Source organism: Eumetopias jubatus, unplaced genomic scaffold, assembly GCF_037043125.1.
Source record: "Eumetopias jubatus isolate StellerSeaLion01/CBP00866 unplaced genomic scaffold, mEumJub1_p1.0 scaffold_15, whole genome shotgun sequence".
In the NCBI taxonomy this organism is placed as follows: domain Eukaryota; kingdom Metazoa; phylum Chordata; class Mammalia; order Carnivora; family Otariidae; genus Eumetopias; species Eumetopias jubatus.
In genome coordinates, this window is record NW_028274821.1 from 57,306,018 (window position 1) to 57,317,678 (window position 11,661).

Here is an 11,661-nt window from a genome sequence, read left to right on the forward strand (position 1 = left end):
ACCCCAGTTCAGTCCTCAGGAAACCCCCACTCTGGAGGAGGAAAGGGAAACTCAGGCCCCTCCCAGTCTCGGGGGAAGGAGGACACATAAGCCATGTTGGCAGGGAAACCCCAGTCTGAGAGGGGAGATAGAAGTCCAAGCCTGGTCCTCTGGAGTCCCTAGTCTATGGTGGAGAGAAGAAGCCTGGGCCTCCTCCTCTGGGAGCTACCATCTGAGCAGGGGAAGGGGAAACCTATGCCCCATCATCAGGAAAATGCCTCCCTTGGGAACAGTAAGCAAGACCTCTGTGAAGGAGCCAAAGCTGGAGCAGAGTGTGGGGCACCAGGCCAGGGCTGCAGAAACTTAGTGACTAAGGTGGGGTCCGCAGTGAGCTAGGGGATCAGCTGCCATCTGAGAGGATTTCTGGAGCCAGGGTGTTACTGAGCTTCCAAGGATGGGGCAATGTGGTGTTTGAGCAGGTGACTCGGTGCTGAGACACAGGGAGTGGTTGCTGGTCTGCAGACTATGAGGAGACCTGCCATGCAGAGTGGTGGGCGGTGGGCAGTAAGTCCTGGGAGCATCTGAGGCCAGGCAGCCCCTCGGTTGGGGGGGAAACCATATAGGATTTGGTGGCCCGAAGCTAGCTCCCGTTAATAGAACTGTCCTCTAGAGGGTGCCAATAGACCAAGCCAAGTCTGAACGTGCATTGTCCAGGTCCCTACCCCAAATTGCCCTGCAGGTCACTCAGCAGGGAGAGGCAGGGGTAGGCTGCAATCAGAGGGCTTCCCGCTCAGAAGCTGTCCTTAAGGGGCAAACTCTTCCACTGCTGCCCGCCGCGGCTGAGGCTCTGCCCCTCACTCCACTCTGCAGATTCAGGTGGGCTCAGGATAATTAGTGCTTCTTTCAGGAAGGGAGAAATATACCCCTGGACATGGGAGACACCTGCCTTTATTCCTTTCCGGTGTGTACTGTCAGGGTCAGGGTGATGTAAGAGTCAAAAGTGAAGATGGGGTCTTGGAGGAGGTCAGAGTTTGGGCAGACTTGGATTGGGCTGGGACCAAGTTGGTGAGGGAAGAATTTGGGATCCATGTTGGCTGGAGTCAGGGATCAAGCCCCGGGCTCATTTACTGGGCGAGGTGCTAGAGACCCAGATGTAGAGAAGACACAGTCCTGTCTGTCTCTTGGGAGAGATGGATAAACAGCAGGTGACTTAGGATACGCCAAGAGAAGGTGGATGGAATATAGGCAGCAGCTAAGCCAGCCTGGAGGGGGCAAGAATCATCTGGAAGAGATGACAGAGATGAGTCCTCCAAAGTGAGCGAGGGAGGGTGGGGGAGGGGGTGGTTATTTGAAGGCATTGGAAGCCCAGTGGGATTGTGAGAAAACCTAACACATTCTGGGAGTGGCTTGCAGAAGGCTGGAGAAGGGGCTCCATCCTGCCCCTGGGCCTCTGTTTCCTCATTTGTGAAATGGGGTTTGAGAATATGTGATCCTTCCAACCAACCACTTTTGGCATCCAGACGAGGCCCACGAAAAGGTGTATGAAGGCACAGTGGCCCAGTAAGTCAAAAACTAATTTTGTGAAAATGAGAAATTGGTTGAAAACAAAGTGGTAATATTAATGTGCTATAGGGCAAGTTTTGCAAACTTTGATGTATCTCTCAGCGTTTAGTCCCTCTTGCAGAAATTTCGTTTTCTTATTCTAATTTTGTCTGCAATACATTATTTTTTTTAGATTTTTTTTTTCATTTGAGACAGAGAGATACAGAGAGAGAGAGAGCATGAGCAGGGGGAGGTGCAGAGGCAGAGGGAGAAGCAGGCTCTCCGCTGAGCAGGGAGCCGGATGTGGGACTCGATCCCAGGACCCTGGGATCACGACCTGAGCTGAAGGCAGAGGCTCAACCATCTGAGCCACCCAGGCGCCCCTGAAATACATTATTTTTGCTAGTGAAAATTTGGAAACAACCCAGTGCTCTCAACCTTCTATTTCTTTTTTTTTTTTTAAGTAAGCTCTAAGCCTAACATGGGGCTCGAACTTACAACCCTAGAATCAAGAGTCTCGTGCTCTACCAACTGAGCCAGCCAGGTGCCTCTCCACTTCCCATTTCTTACAACACTAAAAACCTTACAATGTGAATTGGTAATTGGGGACATTAATGTTCAACCTAACTGAAAATTTAAATATTTATGAACACATAGCCAAGCAGGTCAAGCAGATATAATTGTCTGTCATTGGAGTGGAAATTTTTTAATAGAAAACAAATTAAAAAAACTCAGATCCTTTTCTTTTATTCTGTTTTGACCTAAAATACAAACAAGCCAAAGGAACCTTAAAAGACCCATTTTCCTTCTGTGATAACTATTACTAACATTTTGGTAGATTTCCTTCTAATCCTTTTTTTATGTATACACATATCACATCCCCTCCTTACTTGGTCAATAATAAGTAGAATGAAACTTATTTTGTCAAGTACTTTTTTCCCTCAAACATTATTGAGAATATCCTTCCATGCCAAGAGGTCTATATCCCCAACTTGTATGTGACTATACAGCATACAACTGTCTCCTCTTTTAAATGTTTCCAATTCTTCTCTATTAGGAACAGCATGAGGCAGACACAAGAGGCCGAAATCCAATTAGGAATGAAAATGCAAATAGAAATTTTTAAAAATCAGAATAAAGAAAGAAAACTGCCAAGAAATGCTAAAACTTCTCTGAACTCCCCCCGCCAAATATGCCCCAAAGTGTTGATGTGTAAAAAACTAATCATTTCAGCTAATTATTTGCTTCAACCAACATTCCATTTGATAAACTTATCACAAAACTACTTTCAATCAAATTGTTTTATACTTGGTGTTTTTCAGACTCTTTTGAGCCACCGAATCCGGTGTGTAACTCAGGAGCCCATGTATCAATCAGTAAAAAAGGAAATGCTCTGGCTAAAGGGGCAGGGATGGGCGTGGGAACACAATGCAGGTTCTTCAAGGGACCCTGGTCTCTCTGAAATCACCTGCAGTCATAAAGATTCTCCTTCTGCTCAAAGAAGAATGGACCCTTAAGTCTCACCCAGGTAAGTGTCACCTTTCAAACTCTTGAGATAGGGAAACTGAGATTCAGAGCAAGGTAACAACTTGCTCAAGATCACCCAGACCTAGAACATCCAGATCGGGGCTCTGTCCCCTGCCTCAGGAGGCCAGGGCCCCCCCACCTAGGAGAACTGGGGGCTAGGCTGGGGAGGGGCAGGGGCACAGGCAGGACCCAGGACAATGTATAACCTTGACCTTCTCCAATGACCAGACTCACCTTCCCACAGCCCAGCCTCTCATCCTTCTCAGAGCCCACGTGGGCGTCCAGGACAGAGAGGACAGAGACTAGGGAAGCCAGGGCCAGGAGGCACCGCCACTGGCCCAAAAACAAACATCCTGTGATTTAAGGAACCAGAATCCAAAACCAAGCCTGTTCTCCACTCTAAAGCCTATGTCATGTTGCCTGATTGGGCATCGGAAACCAGGCATAGAGTGCAGGCCTGCCACTTTCCGGTATGAGCTAGAGCTATCAGGGAGGGCTTCTTAGAGGAGGCAATCTCATTGACAGAATTTGGAAGATGATACTGAGGGAATTTGCGTGTGTGAGAAGCATTTGTGTCTTTGTGTATGTCTGTATGTGAGCATGTATATGTGTGAATGGGCAGGTGTGTATGTGCACCTACGTATCTGTGTCTGGTCTTGCATGTGAAAACCTCTTTGTGGGTGCACACGTACACACACAAACACACACAGAGGCATGCACACATTTACATGTGCCCATTCCACTGGGTTAATATTTTCCTGCCTGCGTCAGCCCGGTCCCAGTCAGCAGGCAGCTCACTGCAGGAACGTGCCCTATCTGATCTGGTCAGGGGCTGTGGGCCTGGAACAGGGGGCTCGGGGTGGGCAGGGAGCCCATCTCAGCTCCCCCAGAGAAAGCTACACTCTCTCCACTCTCCTGCTCTGCCTGAGAAAGGAGGCAGGCCCAGAGGCCAGGCAGCTCCAGTGTGAGATGACTTCCCTGTCTCCCAACTCACACTAGGAGCTCCCCAGGGGGGGCAGCCTCCCTGCCTGCCTCCAGAAGGGTAAAGCCAGCTGCTCCCTGGGAAACCTCCTGCCTCCCTCATCTTCACCCAAATCCTGAGGCCTCTCCACACACAGACGTCCCACTGAGGACAAACAAGGTTAGAGACCCTAAGGAAATGCTCCCAGGGTGCCCCCCCTCCAGCAGGAAAGTAGTTTTGAAAATGACTGTGCTAGCCTGTTGGAAGGGGGGATTTGATTTAGAGCTTTCGAGGAACACAGTGATGGCACAAAGAGCCTGTGCATAAGTCTGTGCGAGCAGGGCCTGGGGCACAGGCCCCCATAGGCATTGAGCCTCACCCAGGAAGGCTCAGTGAAACACGGAGACCACAGGCAGGGTGGGGTCTGCCCGGTTCCTAGGCGTCTCCTGGTGTCAGTGGAGGTTCTTCCCAAGCCTACCCTGGTCCCTGGGGTGCAGGCTGGGCCGGACGGGGCTGGACAGGCAGAGACAGTGTCTTCTGCTCTGGGCACAGCCCAGGGTGCGGAGTGATTCAAACCCAGGTGCCCTGGTGCCTAGCCCAGGTTGAGGATGCCCTGATGCACCTGTTCGGGAGACGCGGGGATGGAGCAGAGAGGGAGGAGGCTGACGGCCAGGAAGAGGACCCCCCAGGACGGTGAGTTCTCCCCACCGTGCAGACCTAGAGGCTTCTCGCCTCCCTCAGGCTCCATCTCCGGGCAGCCTCTTTCCCACCCTGTGGCCACATTCTGACCTTCAGGGCCGTTGCCACTTTTGCCTTTGCGGGCCCCTTTCCCCATAAAAAATAATTAAATAAAAATTATATTTTACAAGCACGTTGGTCTAAAGACAAATATATCAATGTTGTGTATTAAAACATTGTCTTCAACTAAGTTCATGTTTTAATTTTAAAACAAAACATCTTTTTGTGGGCCCTTAAATAGACCATCTTGGCAGGCACAGCAACCTTCCGTGTCCAATGGAGAAGTCAGCCCTGCGCGTCCCCAGTGTCCGCTCCCACCACACAAATGCTGCCGTCTCCCCAGGCCTGTCGCCTGCCTACGTGTCACCCCACTGCTCCGGAACAAGTGAGCCAGCATCCTTCTCTTGTTCTCGCTCTCGTTCATCTAATGAACACATCTACCTTCACCTGCTTCAATCCAGCCTTGTCGAAACTTCTCCCAAGTCTGTCGACTGTAGTTTCATCAGTCTCTTTTTTTGTGAAGTATTTTATTTTTTTTAAAGATTTTATTTATTTATTTGACACACAGAGAGAGATAGCAAGAGAGAGAGAGAGGGAGAGAGCACAAGCAGGGGGAGCGGCAGGCAGAGGGAGAAGCAGGCTTCCTGCATGAGCAGGGAGCCCCCGATGTGGGGTTCGATCCCAGGACCCTGGGATCATGACCTGAGCTGAAGGCAACGGTTTAACCAACTGAGCCACCCAGGCGCCCCTTTTGTGAAGTATTTTAAAACAAACTCCAGCCATGATGTCATTTCACTTGTACATTCTTCAATATTCATCTCTAAAATACATGAACAAATTTTCTTCAGTAATCACGATGCTGTACCTAACAAAATGAACAAGTCCGTGGAATTACTGAGTCCCCACAATTATTTCAAAGTGTCTCTTTGCATTAATGTGTTGGTTGGTTAGAGTCAGGATCCAAACAAGGTCACACATTACATTGGGTTAAGGGCTCTCTTAAACAGCTGCTCCCCTGTCTGTCTCTGATTTGTTCGTGTCACTGACTTGTTGAGTAAATGTGGTTCTGTGGGAAGTCCATGCTCTGGATTTGTCTGTCTGCTTCTTTGTGGTGTCATTTAACTTTTCCTCCATCCCCTGCATTTCGTAGAATATACAGGAAGTTAGCACTAATGGTGTGATTTTATTTAGGGTCAAGGGCGGGGCTTGTGCTTCCTTTTGTGTCCTATCCAGTGATAACGTCCAATTGTTTTAGTGATGCTGACCAATCAGTGGGTCCAGAGGGTGGCAGCCTGATCCCTCCCTTGTCAAGTTCCCCATCAGCCATTCCCCTTCTGGTTTCATCCTCTGATTTCTGCCTAAATCAATTTCAAGATCCTTCCACAGTAGAAAAGAAGGGGGTCTAATAATGGTGGGGTGTCAGGGACTAGCTTAATTAAAGCAAAGAGGGAAGTCAGGATCAGGGAAGCTTTCTGAGAAGAGTGAAAGACTGAGATGGTGGCAGAAAGGAGCAGAGGAAAACCCAGGGACTTCCTGGCCTGGAGCCTGAGTCTGGGGCTGGCTTGGGGTTTGGCTATTGGGGTGGGGACGGCTCCCCCATCCAGCTATGGTTCAGGGCTCAGGCTTTATAGCCGGGCAGACCTGAGCTTGAAACCAGTTCAGTTTCTTAATTGGCGCTGGCTGACTTTGAGCAAGATATTTAATTGGGTGTCTTCATCTGTAGGATGGAGATGCACTAATCCTCACCTCGGAGGGTGAGGATTGTTGGGAGAATGCATTGAGTTGGTAAGCGGCGTGGCAAGTGCCTGGTAGAGAATAACCACTCTGTGGAGAGGTGGAGAGGGTGCCTGTTTGAGGTAAGGGACCCTGCACCCCACCTGTGGGCCCTGACCAATTCTTGCCTGACGCCAAGGCCAAGCTAGAAGGGCTGAGCGCAGAGTATACGATGCTCGTTCCACAGACAGCAAGACCACAGCCCATGGACTTCCGCCCAGATTCCAGGCTGCTCCAGCCAGGTGTGTCTGTCTCTCGGCCCTTCCCATTGCATCCTGGCGGCTCAGCAATCTGGACTTGACTCCCAGGTTGCCCTCTCGGGTGCGGGGGCGGGGCTGCCCCAGGCTCCCGGTAATCACTACCTCCATCAACAAGCAGTCAGCTTACCAGGCATCTGGGGGATCCAGGCATGACAGGGCCCATGGCAGGCAGCCTGCTGGGGATGCCCCAGCCTGGACAGCATATTGTGCATAGCAGGTGCACAACAAACGTATGTTAAGAGAACTGAGCTCCACCCGCCCTGAGTGGAGAGAAATGGGTTGTCAGAGAAGATGACTATGCCTGTGGGTGGGGCAAGGGAGCATGTTTTGGGAATCCCAGGAATTCACGTCTCCAAGATCCTGAGCCCTGAGGTGAACAGCTGGGGCATGGCACAGAGCCCGAACTCCAATCCTGCTCCTGTTCCAGACTGTTTACTCCCTCCCTGCCTGCTTCCATCCACAACCCTGGCCTCCAAGTAGCCTCCCACTTGCTTTGCAAATCAGTAGCAGCAACTGTGGAGTCCGGGGCGGGGGAGGAGGGGTGTGGTGGTCGGAAGCACCCCCAGTCCCTAGCCACCACATCCTTTTTACGCCCTCATTAGTCTGGGCACGAGCACCCCCTGCTGATGACCTAACCTCACTTCTTTGACCTGAGTCCACTGGAGGCACCCCTCCTCAGACACCCCACAAGAGATTGGCAGGACCAGCCTTAGCCCCAGGGTGCTTGTCCGAATGGAGACACATCGCTCCGTCCTGCCCAGCCTGCACACCTTCATGTGCCTTCCAAGTTTTCTTTTCCACATCACCTGCGCAGCTCCCTTTCTTGTGTTGTTGACTTTAGTGTGTCTATTTGCTCTGGCTAAGCCTACAGCCCCAGGATGAAAACTCTGAACTCCGGGAAGTGTGAAACTGACAGACAGCAAGCTGGGGGTGGGGACGAAGGTGAGGGTGAGAGGAGCTGGACGACAAGAGAGAGTGAGCTGTGAGCTGGTCTAGGGGCACTGCTGTTCCCCTCCAGCAGGCAAGCAGGGCTGGGAGGTGCAGGGATGGGTAGATAGACTTTCCCAGCCTCACCAAGGGCAGGTCCTAGCCTGTAGCGTTAATTGGTTTTGAAGCTCAGCCCCAGAACTCCAACACCTCACTTCCCCAGGAGGTTTGACCACCCCTTGTAGGGCAGAGTGCAGGTCCCCTAGAGGTTGTTACCTGGCTTCACCCCCTAGTCCTATAGCTGAACCACACAGGGAATGCCACCCTTTCCCTTGTGAAGCCCCAGGACCAAACCTTTCAAACTTTTCCAACCCCTCCGTGAGAATCTGTCACCCAACTGCCTCGAGAGGTGGCCCTACAGGGATTACTGCCCTTACGATGAGAAAGTTGAGCCCCAGAGAGGGCAAAGGGACCTCCCCAAAGGCACTACGAGAAAACTTGGAGAAGAACCCCAGCTTCCCAGTGGCTAGCCCAGGCTCTTTGTCCCACTTGAAGCATCTCTCAGATCATGGAGCATGATGGGAAGGCGGCCCCAGGCCCCAGGCGCTAGGGCAGGGGCCAGCACACCCAGACGTGGATATGCATGCATACTGCATGCCAGCACACACAGTGCCACCCAAACCAGAGACATGGGCAACCCGGCGCTGATATGCTTTCCTCATATCCCAACAGAGCAGACGCCACTCAGACCCTCTGTCCTTCCTGCCTGCAGAGAGGATGGGAGACACTCACTGCTCCTGACCTACCTGTGTGGCATGTGGGGTGTGCATGTCCTCTCGGGGTTAGGATGGGGGAGCTACCCTGGCCTGCAGCCAGGGGCTTAAGGGATAAGCTTAGGGAAAACCACTTCTGTCACCATGGGCTTAGAATGCCCGGCCCTGCCAGCTGGTCCAGCCAAGCCCTCCTTGGCGAGGATCAGCTGTCATTGGAGAACCCTCTCACCTGCCACTCACCCTGGCCTCCTTTGGTGGCTCACCAGGCTCTGAAGCTGCGTTTGTCTTTCAGTGAGACACCTGCACTCATGCACATGTGTTCTGGGGAGAGCTGTGGACTCACATCACCCCTGCCTTATACTGCGCCCACCCTCTACACCTATGGCCCACATCTTTGCCCAGCTCCCGTGGCTGTGTGCCCAGGGACTTACCAGCCTGTGTATGTAATCAGACATGGGCGCACATCTCCGACTCAAGCATGTCACATAACATATTCCCTACACACATGAGCACACAGGTGCTCCATTCTATACACCCCCTGCCCCTTCCTGGACCTGGGTCATGTGAGGGTGAGGGATGAGTCACCTGCCAACCTGTGGGACCTGCTGAGCCAGCAGGATGGGAAGCCCCAAACTGACAGATGTGGCCTCAGGGGACCAACACCCTGCGTGGGGTCCACCCTGCCACCAGCCTCCAGCAACCCCCAGTCCTCCACTTCCACAGAAAGACACCTCTATTCCTTTCAAATTTCAATTTTATGTATCCAGATAATATATATAATTTTTTATATATGTATCTGCAGCTGAGCTGTCTGTCACTGTGCCTCAAAGGCTACCACCGAACTTCTGCCATACAGATGACCTGTGGGAAAAACCAAGATGGTAGCAGGACCTACTGTCTCTCCTCTCCCCTGTCCAAACCAAGCCTTCTATCTACGCCCCTCCATGGAAACCCTCCCTGTCGGTGATCATTCACACCTCTCGCTCCTCTTAGCTTTGCATACACTTGAGCCAAGAGCCCCAGTCTGGGCCTGGGCAGTCTCATTGCCCTCTCCCACCTGTATATTCCTTTTTTTTTTTTAAGATTTTATTTATTTGAGAGAGAGAGATAGAGCACAAGCAGAGGGAGGGGAAGGGGGAGAGGCAGAGGGAGAGGGAGAAACAGGCTCCTTGCTGAGCTGGGAGCCCGATGCGGGACTCGATCCCAGGACCCTGAGATCATGACCTGAGCCGAAGGCAGATGCTTTACCATCTGAGCCACCCAGGCGCCCCCCGCCTATGTATTCCTGCTCAGGGGTCTGTGCCTAAGAATGTGAGCTCCCTGAGGATGGAGGCACAGTCCACAAACAGAGAACTGGGAGGCCAGGGCAGCCCAGGTGAATGTATCAGCCAATAAATGGAGGAAGCCGGTAAAGCCCAACTACCCTGGCTCCTCATAATCTGTTACCACCAACTCAAGTCCTGCTGGGTCTGAAGACTGTCCTCAAGCTCCTACTATATTCCAGGCATGTCTATAAATATATGGTCAACTTTGTGTGTGCATTAAGATAAAAAAATCACTCTAGGTCTCATGATCTTCCTAGTCTGAAAATGTGACTTCTAATCGTTGAGGTATAGCCTCTGAAGACTCCTGGGTTCAAATCCCAGCTCTGCTGCTTGCCGGTTATTTAGTCTCTCTGTGCCTCAGCTACCTCATCTACCTACATGACATCACTGAACAAGAAGCTGGGAAGACGTGAGTAGTAGAACACCGTTATACAGTTTCTCCACCTTAAAGATGCGATTCATGTAAATAGGGGCGTCTGACTGCCTCAGTCAGTGGAACATTCGACTCTTGATCTCAGGGTCATGAATTCGAGCCCCACGTTGAGTGTAAAGATTATTTAAAAATAAATAGGTAAAGGGGCGCCTGGGTGGCTCAGTTGGTTGTGTCTGACTTTGGCTCAGGTCGCGATCTCAGAGTCCTGGAATCGAGTCCCACATAAGGGCTCTGTGCTCAGCTTGGAGTCTGCTTGGCCCTCTCCCTCGGCCCCTCACCCTGCTTGAGCTCTCTCTGTCTCTCTCTCAAATAAATAAATAAAATCCTTTAAATAAACAAGTAAATACAGTTTTTTTTTTAAAGATTTTATTTATTTATTTGAGAGAGAGAGAATGAGAGACACAGAGCACGAGAGGGAAGAGGGTCAGAGGGAGAAGCAGACTCCCTGCTGAGCAAGGAGCCCGATGCGGGACTCGATCCTGGAACTCCAGGATCATGACCTGAGCTGAAGGCAGTCGCTTAACCAACTGAGCCACCCAGGCGCCCAAGTAAATACAGTTTTAAAAAAGGTACAATTGTTGTAAGTGACTTCAAGAGCATACACAATAGTAAAATGCAATAACAATTAGAAAGTGCTGTGTTTATTACCTTTGTTTTAAGTAATTACATAATTAGGGGCTCCTGGCTGGCTCAGTCATAAGAGCATGCAACTCTTGATCTCCGTCTTGTGAGTTCCAGTCCCATATTGGGTGTACAGATTACTTAAAAATAAAATCTTAAGGGGCACCTGGGTGGCTCAGTTGGTTAAGCATCTGACTCTTTTTTGTTTTTTTAAGATTTATTTATTTATTTGACAGAGAGAGACACAGCAAGAGAAGGAACACAAGCAGGGGGAGTGGGAGAGGGAGAAGCAGGCTTCCCGCTGAGCAGGGAGCCCGATGCGGGGCTCGATCCCAGGACCCTGGGATCATGACCTGAGTGGAAGGCAGACACTTAACGACCGAGCCACCCAGGCGCCCCAAGCATCTGACTCTTGATTTCGGCACAGGTCATGATCTCAGGGTCCTGGGATCGAGCTCCCCCTCCACGTTGGGCTCCATGCTCAGCAGGGCGTCTCCTTGAGATCCTCCCTCTCCCTCTCCCTCTGCCCACTCCCTGCTCATGCTCATGCACTCTCTCTCTCTCAAATAAATATCTTTAAAAAATAATAAAATCTTAAAAATAAATAATTTCTATAATTTAATTTTTTAATAATAGCTGTGTTTAGTAAGCAGTTTGTAAAAATTCCTGAAAACGTACCAGTTGGCTCTTGTGAGCCTATTGGGATGGCTCCAGAACCTCTGCCTCTACCATCCCCCACAGCCTCCCCGGCAAAGCCCAACTGGCCCTTCTAGACTTGGTCCCCTACCTCTGCCCTGACCTT